Below are 13417 nucleotides of genomic sequence, written 5' to 3'. Positions count from 1 at the left end.
AATACACATGGTATGATTTCAATCTTTCTGTATTTGTTGAGGCCTGATTTGTGACCCAGTATGTAATCTATTCTGAAGAATGTTCTATGTACCCTCAAAAAGAATGTGTATTCTTCTGCTTTCGGATGAAATAGTATGAATATATCTGTTAACTCCATCTGGTCCAGTGTGTCATTGTTTCCTTGTTGATTTTCTGCTTGGATGATCTGTTCATTGCTCTAAGTGGGGTGTTAAAGTCCCCTACTATTATTGTATTGTTATCAGTGAGTTTTCTTATGTTTGCAATTAATTGATTTATATATTTGGGAGCTCTTAACGTGGGGGCATATATATTTACAATTTTTAGATCTTGTTGGATAGACCCCTTTATGATAACATAGTGCCCTTCTTCATCTGTTACAGTCTTTTGTTTAAAATACAGTTTGTCTGAAACTACAAGTTGATGGAAGGAGGTGGGTGGGAGATGGGCTAGATGGGTGATGGGTACTAAGGAAGGTACTTGTTGTAATGAGCACTGGGTGTTGTATGTAATTATTGAATCACTAAATTCTACTCCTGAAACCAATATTGCACTGTATGTTAACTAAAATTTAAATACAAAAAGTTAAAAATAAATCTAGTTTGTCTGATATAAGTATGGAAACTCTGGCTTTATTTTAACATCCATTAGCATGATAGATGGTTCTCCATCCCCTCACTTACAGTTTGCAGGTGTCTTAGGTCTAAAATGAGTATCTTGTAGGCAGCATATAGATGGGCCCTGTTTTGTTGTTTTTTTAAATCCATTCTGATACCCTATGTCTTTGGATTTGAGCATCTAGTCCATTTACATTCAGAGTGATTATTGACAGATATGAATTTAGTGCCATTGTATTACCTGTAAAGTTGTTGTTTCTGAAGATTTTCTCTGTTCCTAGTCTTTGTCGCTTTTGGTCTTTCTTTCCCACTCAAAGGGTCCTCCTTAATATTTTTGCAGAGCTAGTTTAGTGGTCATGAACTCCTTTCGTTTTTGTCTAGGAAACTCTTTACCTCTCTTATTTTGAATGACAGCCTTGATGGATAAAGTATTCTTGGCTGCAGATTTTTCCCATTCAGCACATTGAATATATTACGCCACTCCCTTCTGGCTTGCCAAGTTTGTGCAGAGAACTGCAGCTAACCTTATGGGTCTTCCCATAAGAAGTTAGGAACTTCTTTTGTCTTGCTGCTTTAAGGATTTTTTTTATCAGTATATTTTGTAAATATAACTATGATATATCTTGGTATTGTCCTGCCTTTGCTGATTTTTATGGGACTTCTCTGTGCTTTCTGGATTTGGATGCCTGTTTCCTTCCCCACATTAGTGAAGTTTTCAGCTGTTATTTCCTCAAATAAACCTTCTGCTCCTTTTTCTCTCTCTTCTTCTGGGACTCCTATTATATGAAGGTCATTATGTTTGATGCAGTCACTGAGTTCCCTAAGTCTATTCTTGTGATCCATAATTCTCTCCTTTGTTCAGCTTCATTATTTTCAATTATCCTATCTTTTATGTCACTTATTCGTTCCTCTGCTTCTTCCATCCTATGGTCATTACAATCAATCTGTTTTGAATCTGTTATTGCATTTTTCATGCCTGATTGTTTTTAATTCTTTTATCTCTGCACAGGGTCTCCTTGATGTCTTCCATGCTTTTCTCAAGCCCAGTGAGTATCCATATGATTGCTGCTTTAAATTATCCATCAGGTATATCTGTTTTGATTAGATCCCTGACCATGACCTTTTCTTGTTCTTTCTTTTGGGATGAATTCCTCCATCTTGGCATTTGTTTAGGTCTCTGTCTTCTTCTGTGCATTAAGAGAGCCTGTTTTCTGTTCCTCAGAGTAATGGTTTTATTAAGAAATGATAATATATATTGTCCAGAGCCTGGCACTTCAGGACAGATTTCTGGTGTATGCTGTATGCACTCTGCTGCTATGTTTTGGCTGCTCTCTCAGGTCAGTCTTCTGCAGTTTCTCCTTGCCTGCAGTGAGGAGTGTTTGGACTTTGCCTAGCATGTGGATAGTTTTAACTAGGTGTGCTTTGGTCTGTTTGTTCAAAAAGGCCAGATCCTATATTCACTAGAGCTGAAGCTTCGCAGCACTGTATGGTCAATAGATTTGGTGCATGCAGGGGGGTTTGTGCTGGTCTTCTGGCAGAGGGACCTGTTGCCACTGTCTCAGGCACACTTCCCCTAGTAAAAAAAGCATCTGCAGAGTGCAGGTGGGTGGGGCTTGGCGTAAGTGGCTCAAGCCTCCGGACTGAGCACTGTGCTGCTCACAGAAGTCCTTCTGTGCTGATGGGCAGGGGATAAAAATGACATCAGCCTGCTCTCTCGTTCCCAAAGAGGGGAGTTTGCACTTACTGCTGTCCAGCAAGCCCTCACAAAAGAGTGAACAATCTCCCCTTGTGGGTCCTAGGTGTCCTTGAGATCCCTGCTTCCACCCTGTGTCTGGGCCATCTGCCCGCCTGGTGCGGCAGTGCTCCTGTATTTCATCTCAGGCACGCTGGCTGAGTTTCAAAACTCTAAATTTTAGGGACCTGGTATGGAATGGATCCACACTGATCCTCTGGGGGAGGGTCTTACTGCACTGTGGCTGGTGGCAGTTTGTCCCAGAAGTACAGTCTCACAAACACACAGGGGCTTGGAGTTTATGGTAAAGCACAGCAAAAAGCCTGCATTCAGATTAGCTATCCTCAGCAGGGGTCTCTGCTCCCATGCTAATGAATGGGGTAGGGCAATGGTGCCTCACCAGTTCTTTTGTCCCCTGAGAGGCAGTGCCACCTCTCCCAAATGCACTCCAAGAAGGGGAACTATCTCTCGCAGTGTGACCCAGGGGAACCTCAAACCACATTGTCTGCTCCTGGGCCTCTGGTTTCATTCTCCATAGGAGCACCTCTATGTCCACCAGGCTCTACACCCTCCACAGCACAGACTTCTGAAACTTCAGTCTTTGAGCTGAGTAAGTATAAACTTATGATAATCAGCCCCTCTCATTTTCCCAGTCAATGGTTCGGGTGAAGTGTTTTTCTTGTGCAATTCCCTGTGCAGTGCTCATGTGCATTCTCTCTCTCTCTCTCTCTCTCTCTCTCTTGCTCCCTCACCTCTCTCCATGATCAAGACTCCCTCCCCTCCACAGCATCTGCCTGTGATTCTTTTCTCCCCCAAATCATGTCTCTGAAGCTCCTACCTTCCGCAATGTAGCCTCTTTTCTCCCTATTTTTGTGCAGTTTGTTCTCCTAGTTCTCAGATTGATTTCTTGGGTGTTCAGAATGATTTGATATTTATCTGTGTTCGAGGGATGAGGCAAGCAGACGGTCCCCCTACTACTCTGCCATCTTAACTCCACATCTCCATTTATTTAGATCTTTACTTTCTCCCAGCAATATCATACAGTTTTCAATGTATGAGTCTTACACTTCTTTTGTTGATATTATTCATAAGTACTTTATCTAGCATGTTATTATTATTAACAAAATGTGTTTGTTGTGCCTCTTTTAGTTTCTTTATTGCTAGTACAGGGAAATACAACTGATTTTGTATATTGATCATAAATTCTGCAACTTTGCTGAATTTGTGCATTGCTTCTAGTTTTTGTGGACTCCTTAGAATGTTCCACACACAGAATCATGCCATTTGGAAATAAAGACAGTTTTACTTTTTCTCTCCAATCTGAATACATTTTCTTTTTCTTGCCTGATTGTAATGGCTAGACTCTACCACAATGATAAAAAAAAAAAGGTGGCAAGGATAGATACCTTTGCTTTGGTTCCGATCTTAAAAGGAAAGCTTTTAGTTTTTCACTATTAAGTATAATGTTAGCTGTAGGGTTTTGTAGATGATCTTTATTAGTTTCCTTTTTTTTCTCAATTTATTGAGAGTTTTTATTAAAATAGGTGTTAGGTTTTGTCAAGTACTTCTTTGTCTATTGAAATGATCAATAGATCATTGGCTTTATCCTTTTTTAATACAGTGTATTACACTAAATGATTTTTGGATTTTAAATCATCCTTGCATCTAATGTGTTTTTGAGATCCTTGGATATGAAGATTAGTGTTTTCTATTAATTTGGGGATATTTTTGGCTTCTCTCTCTTGATTTTTTTTACCTCTCTTTTCTCTCCTTTCTTTCAGTGACTCCTTTAATGCATATGCTGTGTGCTTGATGTTGTTCCACATTCCCGGAGGATCATTTATTTTCATTTTTTTCTTTCTGTTCTTCAGATTGGCCACTCTCTATTGATCTATCTCCAAGTTCACTGATTCTTTCTTCTGCCAGCTCAGATCTGCTGTTAAACTCCCGTGGTAAATTTTAAAATTTCAGTTACTGTTCTTTCTAACCCCAGAATTTCCATTTGTTTAAAATTTGTTTTCTATTTATTGATATTCTCTAATTATTGTCAGCATTCTTTCTTGGATTATTTAAAGTTTCCTTTATTTATTTTAGCATGTTTATAATAGATGATTTGAAGTCTTTGCAAGTTCTAACACGTGGGCCCCCACCCAGTTTCCATTGACCACATTTCTTCCTGTGTATGGGTTACATTTCCCTATTTCTTTACATGTCTTTAATTTTTCTGTTGAAAATTTGACGTTTGAAAATTTGGATTCTGAATTCAGAACCCATCTCAGGGGGTTGTTGTTACTTTTGTTTGTTATTTGTTTAGTGACTTACCTGGACTAATTCTATAGAGATTCATCTATAGTGTGCAGTTGCTTAAGTCTCTGTCATTTAAAAAAATATTCCTGGGGTGCCTGTGTGATTCAGTCGGTTGAGCATCTGATTTCAGTTCAGGTCATGATCTCACAGTTCATGAGTGCAAGCCCCACATCAGGTTCTGTGCTGACAGCTTAGAGCTTGAAGTCTGCTTCAGATTCTGGGTCTCCCTCTCTCTCTGCCCCTCTCCCACTCACACTCTGTTTATGTCTCTCAAAAATAAATAAACATTTAAAAAATATTCTTGCTTTTGCTTTAAAGCCAGCTTCCTAGGAGTCACCTGTGGATTAGTACCATTTAGTGAGCAGCCAATGATTGGTCAGAAGTTGCACTTAAACACTTTGAGCTAGTAAGATTTTCATTCTTTGCTGATGCATCGATGTATGCTTTAGGGACTGTAATCAAAGTTTATGCAGTCTATAAGACTGCCCCAACTTTTACTTTCTGAGTAAATAGGACTCATGTTAATTAAACAAGTTATGAGTAGACAGGGTTCTCTCTGACTTCTGGTGAACATGTGTGTGACCCTGAGCAAGCCTACTAGCTTTCAAACCACTAGGGATATGTAAAAGGTTTCCAATGACCACTATGCCTCTCTCATTTTTAGCTGGTCTTGTTAGTACATTGCTTGCCTCAGCCAGCGGGCAAGACCTCACTCTATCTGTGAGGCGTGGGGCTCAAACCCATAAACCGTGAGATCATGACCTGAGCCAAGATCAAGAGTCAGACACTTAACTGACTGAGACACTCAGGTGCCCTGCACTGCCCTACTGTTTTGGAAAAAACTCCTGGGCATGAGTTTCCCCATGTTCCAAAAATCAAATCAACCCCCTCTAAACGCAAGGTCCTTATGGCCTACACCACTCTTACAGAACTACTACATCATAGAGCAGGATGGAGGGAATGAAAACAGCCCTAAACCAAGCCCTTAAAGTTAGGGTGGGCCAACTGTTCCTACCAAGGTTCAGTAGTTTTTCTTGAATAAACACTATCTGTTGTATATCCTTTCAATTTATAGAATTCCCAAGGGGTTGGGACAATGTTGTCTAGTTTGTGACCTCTTTTTGGTGAGATAATTCACCGAACTTCTCACTTAGCCATTCCAGAAGTCCCACTCTATTAAGCAATGCAGTTCTTTTTAAGGTGCTAAAAACACCAAATTTATATGCCAAAACTAAGCACATACTTTATAACCTCTTTCTAAAACCCCCCACAGATATGATAATAAAGAAGCCCCAATAGAATGAATGTTTAACAGTACTGAGGATGAAAAAGGACCCCTCAGTGGGCCAGAAATTTTGACAGTACTTACAAGGTAGAAATCTGATAGGACCATGTTGACATATAAACCAGAGCTGAAAACAGAAACTACAATTACGATGCTTTGAAAAAGGAAGAACAGACAACACATAGAAGTTACAATTCATCTTCTTGGCAGGAACCGTGAAAACACCTTGGGTAATGGATTGAATTTTTATGTTCCTTCCCAAATTATTTTACTGAAATCCTAATGGCCCATGTGATAGTACAGGAAATAGGGCTTTGGGCAGGTGATTGGTCATGAGAGCAGAGTTCTAATGAGTGAGATTCATATCCTTATGAAAGATACCCCACAGTGCTCCCTTCTCCCTTTTGCCATGTGAGCACACAATGAGAAGACAGCCATCTATGACCCAAGAAGAGGGTTCTCACCAGACACCAAAAACTGCTGGGGTCTTCTTGATATTGGACTTCCAGCCTCCAGAACTGTGAGAAATAAATTTCTGTTGTTTATAAGCCACCCAGTCTAAGGTATTCTACTAAAGCAGCCTAAACTAAGATACTTTGTTAAATCCTGATTCTACTCCGTGGGAGAAATATCATTTCCCCTAGTCCTCTAAGGTCCCTGGTTTTGCCTTCTGAAATAAATTTTCCTTATCTATTATCCTCTAGGCCACATTTAAAGTTGGCATTGGAAAGTGGGTCTCTTTGGAGGTTGTACAATTTTCACAGCCTGCTTTCTAATGATGCAAGTTTGGGGGCCTGGTGGTTGTTTTATAGATTGAAAAATTACAGGCATTTTCAGGCCAGGCTTGTGGTTTTGTTGAGAATACAATTCCATCAAAATTTAGGAAGCTTTCAGTCTATTTACTACCAGTTGGTTCCATGTCAAAATATCTTCTGGTCTCAGTTCTTAAGCCTGCCAACTCCCTTATTTTATTTATTCACTTCTATGCTTAGCACATTTCCCTGTTATTTTAATGGTGGCTATTTTAAGGTCACATAAAACAATAGGCTAAATTAGGAAGGCAATACCTCTACTTTGATCTTTGTTACAAGGTCACTACTGTCCAGATGAAAAGTCTTAATGAGAAGCTTTTGAAAGGGCATTGACCAAAGGCTCTGCTTAGTGGGGGCATAGTTGCAGTTGACTCTCCCAACTTTGAGGGTCAAAATTATTATATTTTATATTAATTTTAATTGTAAGCCACAGTCACAGGATGTGACTCCCTTCGCTTCCATTTCTACCTGTAAACAGGTTCATCATATATAGATACAGATATAGATAGATAGATAGATAGATAGATAGATAGAGATATAGATATCTTGTGTGATATATCTCTCATGGTGTCTAGCTAAAAGCAACAAGGACCAACCAACATAAAAACACATCTTTTTTTGGATCACTTCTTTTAGAGAGCTATGGGCATAGCAGGCACATGGTCTGTTTTCCAAGTTATCAGAAGTAACAGCTTCACTAAATATTATGCCATGACATTACAAAGGTCACCAGCTTTCTCACCTTCAATCTGTTTCCTTGTGTCCAAAAACTGACTGTTTAATGGATTTCACATTTTAGGTTTTTGTTATGGCAGTAGCCTACTGGTAGCAATTTTTATATTGCTTAATATCTAGGATAAGCTGCTATTAATTTAAAAAAAGGACAAAAATAAAGTGACTCAAATGTAACAGTCCAGGGTGAGACATCTCTCCTCCATGAGGTCATCCAGAGACCCAGGCACCATAATTCCTTAGGGAGGTGTCCCATCTATGTGGTGGGATAGTGTTAGCTAACACCCCACTGTGATCCAGCTTACAGGAAGAGAAAAGAGAAAAATGGTTGGCAAGTATTTTCATTTTTAAAAAAGGCTTGAATGGATATTTCACACTTCTTCTCATATTCCCTTAACCTGACATTGTTCACATGGCCAAATCTACCTGTGGGGTAGACAGGGAAATGACAGTTAACTCCAGTTAGGTAGTCATGGGCACAGCTAAAACTTGGGGATTCCATGGGGTGCCTGGGTGGCGCAGTCGGTTAAGCGTCCGACTTCAGCCAGGTCACGATCTCGCGGACCGTGAGTTCGAGCCCCACGTCGGGCTCTGGGCTGATGGCTCAGAGCCTGGAGCCTGTTTCCGATTCTGTGTCTCCCTCTCTCTCTGCCCCTCCCCCGTTCATGCTCTGTCTCTCTCTGTCCCAAAAATAAATAAACGTTGAAAAAAAAATTTTTTTTAAAAAAAAAAAACTTGGGGATTCCATTACTAAAAGGAATAAGAGTAGGATGGTGCTGGGAAACAGTCTCTGTCCTGCTGGGGGTAAGGAGGGAGATTACCACTCAATATCATCATGTACTGTTGAATTTTTTTCTTTTTTCCTTGGGACATACAAAGCAGAGGTTTGTTTCTAAAACAGTAACGATTTCGGGCCAGACACACTCTGTAAGTTTTTGACCTTGGAAAAGGAAACAGCACAGAGGCAGAATTTTTTTTCATCTTGGCATCCAAGATTCTGATTCAAAATATAGAAGGGCGCCTGGGTGGCTCAGCTGGTTAAGTGTCTGACTTGGGCTCGAGTCATGATCTTGTGGTTCATGAGTTCGAGCCCCATGTCAGCCTTTGTGCTGACAGCTCAGAGCCTGGAGCCTACTTCAGATTCAGTGTCTCCCTTTCCCTTTGTTCCTCCCCCACTCGTACTCTTTCTCTCTTTCTCTCAAAAATAGAGATTAAAAAAAAATTAAACATGGGGCGCCTGGGTGGCTCAGTCAGTTAAGCATCCAACTTCTGCTTAGGTCGTGATCTCGTGGTTTGTGACTTCAAGCCCGCGTCGGGCTCTGTGCTGACAGCTCAGGGCCTGGAGCTTCCTTCGGATTCTGTGTCTCCCTCTTTCTCTGCCCCTCCCCTGCTCATGCTCTGTCACTTTCTGTCTCAAAAATAAATAAAACATTAAAAAAATTTTTTTTAATTAAACAAGAAAACCCCTAAAAATATAGAAATAGGGGTGCCTGGGAGGTTTGGTTGGTTGAGCATCCAACTCTTGGTTTTGGCTCAGGTCACAATGTCATGGTTCGTGGGTTCGAGCCCTTTGTTGGGCTCCACATTGACAATGCAGGGTTACTAAGGATTCTCTTTCATCTTTCTCTGCCTCTTCCCAGCTTGTGATTTCTCTCTCTCTAAAAATAAATAAATAAACTTAAAAAAGAATTCAAAACAAAATATAGAAATAATTGCTCATTAAGAAATACACCAAAACTTGGGGCACCTCAGTGGCTGAGTTGGTTAAGCATCTGACTTCAGCTCAGGTCATGATCTCATGGTCCATGAGTTCGAACCCCACGTCAGGCTCTGTGCTGACAGCTTGGAGCCTGGAGCCTGCTTCGGATTCTGTGTCTCCCTCTCTCTGACCCTCCCCTGTTCATGCTCTGTCTCTCTCTGTCTCAAATATAAATAAACATTAAAAAAAATTTTTTAAAGAAATACACCAAAACTCTATAGACAGTTACACATAAAAAGCTCCAGTGTTGGAGTACCTGGGTGGTTCAATTGGTTAAGTGTCTGACTTTGGCTCAGGTCATGATCTCACGGTTTGTGAGTTCAAGTCCGGCGTCAGGCTTTGTGCTGACAGTTTAGAGCCTGGAGCCTGTTTCAGATTCTGTGTCTCCCTTTCTCTCTGCCCCTCTCCCACTTGCACTCTCTCTCTCTCTCAAAAACAAACATTAAAAAGAATTTTTTTAAAGCTCCAGTGTTATAAACTCATAAAATCACATAATATTAGAGCTAAAATTTATAAAAAGACCCTTTGCTCTTTATACATAAGTAAACTCAGACTCAAAGAAGTAAAATAAATGGCCCCAAATCAGAAAGGCAGTTACAGATCAAAGATTAGAATCAAATTCTACTGAATCATTGGATATATACCAACTGAGAAATTTTTTGAAGCATAAATTTCACTGTAATTTTTAAAACAGTATGCCAATTAAGAAAAAACCACACAATTATTCACAGATAATGTACTGAGAAAGTAATTCTCAATTATATGACAAATGATAAAAATACACATTTAAGAAATATAACATGAATTAAGTTATACTTTTAATACTAAATTTGTTTATTAGGTAATAATATATACACAAGCTGAAATCTGACCCAACTGGCCAAATTACTTTTGAATTCTTTCACTATTATTTTTATTTCAAAATATATTTATTCACCCCAAACAATAACATAAACAAAATATGAGGTCAATTTTCCCATGTTTTGAAGGGTATAAGTTGACAAAGTATACATGGTAGTTTGTGGGTTTTAAAACTAGGTCTCCTATTTTCTGTTCCAGGGTTTTGATGGCTTCCTGTCTCACATTTAGGGTTTGAGTTTATTTTTGTATATAGTGTAACTAAGTGGTCTAGTGTCATTCTTCTGTATGTTGCTGTCCAGTTCTCCCAGCACCATTTGCTAAAGAGATGGTCTTTTTTTCCATTGGATACTCTTGCCTGCTTTGTCAAAGATTAGTTGGCCATACATTTGTGGACCCAATTCTGGGTTCTCTATCCTATTCCATTGGTCTCTGTGTTTGTCTTTGTGCCAATACCATACTGTCTTGATGATTACAGCTTTGTAGTAGAGGCTAAAGTCTGAGATTGTGATTCCTCCTGCTTTGGTTTTCTTTTTCAACATTATTTTGGTTATTCAGGGTCTTTTGTGGTCCTATACAAACTTTAGGATTATTTGTTCTAGCTTTGAGAAGAATACTGGTGCAATTTTTATTGGGATTGCATTGAATTTAGATTGCTTTGGGTAACTGGTGTAGTCACTCTGAAAAACAGTGTGGAGTTTCCTCAAAAAATTAAAAATAGAACTATCCTACACCCAGCAATAGCACTACTAGGAATTTTTCCAAAGGATACAGGAGTGCTGATTCATAGGGGCACATGTACCCCAATGTTTATAGCAGCACTTTCAACAATAGCTAAGTTATGGAGAGAGCCTAAATGTTCATCAACTGATGAATGGATAAAGAAGATGTGGTTTATGTATACAATGGAATACTACTTGGGAATGAGAAAGAATGAAATCATGCCATTTGCAGCAACATGGATGGAACTGGAGGGTATTATGCTAAGTGAAATAAGTCAATCAGAGAAAGATAGATACTCATACGTGGAACTTGAGAAACTTAACAGAAAACCATGGGGGAAGGGAAGGGAAAAAAATAGTTACAAACAAGGAGGTAGAGAGGCAAACCATAAGAGACTCTTAAATACAGAGAACAAACTGAGGGTTGATTGGGGTGGGGGAGAGGGGAAATGGGTGATGGGCATTGAGGAGGGCACTTGTTGGGATGAGCACTGGGGTTGTATGTAAGCGATGAATCATGGGAATCTATCCCCCAAACCATGAGCACACTGTATACATTGTATGTTAGCCAACTTGGCAATAAATTATATTAATAAATAAATAATAAATAAATAATAAGTAAATAAATAAATAAAACCTAGGTCTCTTCCAAAAGTAAGCTGTTTTTTTAATGAGAACTCAACTCATAAAATCAAGAAGCACATCAGATGTAAACAAATAGCACAATTAAAATTAATTTATTTATTCATACAAACCCAAGTCAGATTTAAAGTCACTTACAAGATTACCTAAAATATATGTTACATTAAATGTAAGTAAGGAATTTATTTTAAGTTTTATTAATTCAACAAATATTGGCTGAGCATTTCCTTTAGGGGTTACACTTCCAAATATAATGTAAAAGAAGAGAAATTATTCAAGTGGATGTAATATACTCACTAAAACAAATAAGTCATCAGTTAGAAGGTATTATTGGTAGTGTTATGGGTTAGGTCTATAATACTTATTTAAAAGAGGGTATGGTGGGAAACTAGAATTTAAAGGTTTCATTGTAAGTAGATATCTCAAAAAATTAAACATAAAAATGTTCCAAAGTCTAAAGCAGTGGTTCTCAACCAGGTATGACTTGGTAATATCTGGAAATATTTTGGGTTGTCACAACTGGGAGGTGCTAGTGGTCTACAGTGGGTAGAGAACAGGGATATTGTGAAACATCTGACATTGCACAGAACAAACCTCCATAACAAAGAAATAGTTGACCAAAAATGTCAATAGTGCCAAGGCTGAGAAACCCAGGCCTGAACTGATTTAAGTGATTTAATGTGATTTGATAAGTACTAATTTCTTCTCTGAAAGACATGATGACATACAGGTGTATTTTCATAAATATGAGAAATGATATAGATAGAACAAAGATTATACACTTTACATGAAACTGTGACATCACTACATGTTTATAATTATAAAAATATTAATGGCAGGATGCTTGGGAGGCTCAGTTGGTTGGGCATCTGACTCTTGATTTTAGCTCAGGTCATGATCTCATGGTTCATGAGATTGAGCCCTGCATCACTGGGGCTCTGTGCTGATGGTGCGGAGCCTGCTTGGGGTTCTCTCTCTCTCTCTCTCTCTCTCTCTCTCTGCCCTTGCCCCACTAGCACAGGTGCACGCTCTCTCTCTCAAAAATAAATAAACATTAAAAACATATTAATGGCAAATTCTTTTGAATAGCATTATACTGACCTTTCTTACACAAGCAGTGATTTTTACCTTCTTGTGATTTTTACAGTGGAAGTATTTCCTTCATTTTTTTCAACTAATATTTAGTGAACATCTATTTTCTAGATGTTCTATGTAAGGTGTTATAATAAAAGTTCATATAACAGTTTTACTGGGGAAAGAGGCATGTAAACAAAAAATTACAATCCATATGACAAGGGTTATTATAGAGTAATAAATAAGCTACAGTGTGGTAAAACAGAAGAGGGAGTGAGAAGTTATGTGATTGTGGGGGTGGGGGTTGGGCATCTTGGGTAAGAGAAGAATATCAAAGACAACTTCCCAGAGGAACAAATGCCTGATCTAAATATTTATATCAGAAGACAGGAGGGACTTCTATGAATGTCATGTTAAGTAAAGAACTTCTTGGGGCACCTGGGTAGCTCAGTCAGTTAAGCGTTAGACTCTCCATTTTGGTTTAGGTCATGATCTCGCAGTTCGTGAGATTGAGCCCACAGTGTGGCTCTGTGCTGATGGCACGGAGGCTGCCTGGGATTCTCTCTCTCTCCCTCTCTCTCTGCCTCTCCCCTGCTTGCAAGGGTTCTCTCTCTCTCTCTCTCTCTCCCTCCCTCCCTCAAAAATAAATAAACTCAAAAACAAAAGAAAACAAAAAAAGAACTTCTATCAATTACAGGCTTACCAGTCATCTTAATGAAGGCTTTAGGCAAAGTAACATCATAAAAAGGTTATGATTTTATAAAAATCACCCTGAGCACAGTTGAAGGGTGGCCAGGAAGGAGAAAGAGATACTAACTAGGACTCAGATTCAAGGTGATAAGAATCTGTAACAAGGCA

The 13417-nt window shown here is 39.0% G+C and overlaps 1 protein-coding gene across 1 annotated transcript in view; it reads right to left on the bottom strand.

Moving 5' to 3' along the window:
* RGS22 (regulator of G protein signaling 22) overlaps positions 1–13417 on the bottom strand; it is a 173534-nt gene that overhangs the window by 25575 nt on the left and 134542 nt on the right. The window lies entirely within an intron of this gene.

The sequence above is a fragment of the Lynx rufus genome, unplaced genomic scaffold (genome assembly GCF_022079265.1).
Source record: "Lynx rufus isolate CCGP_SWC_20201006 ecotype Redwood Valley unplaced genomic scaffold, mLynRuf1.p SCAF_26, whole genome shotgun sequence".
Taxonomy (NCBI): Eukaryota; Metazoa; Chordata; class Mammalia; order Carnivora; family Felidae; genus Lynx; species Lynx rufus.
The sequence above is the reverse complement of the archived record's forward strand: the minus strand, read 5'-3'. Positions and strand labels throughout refer to the sequence as shown.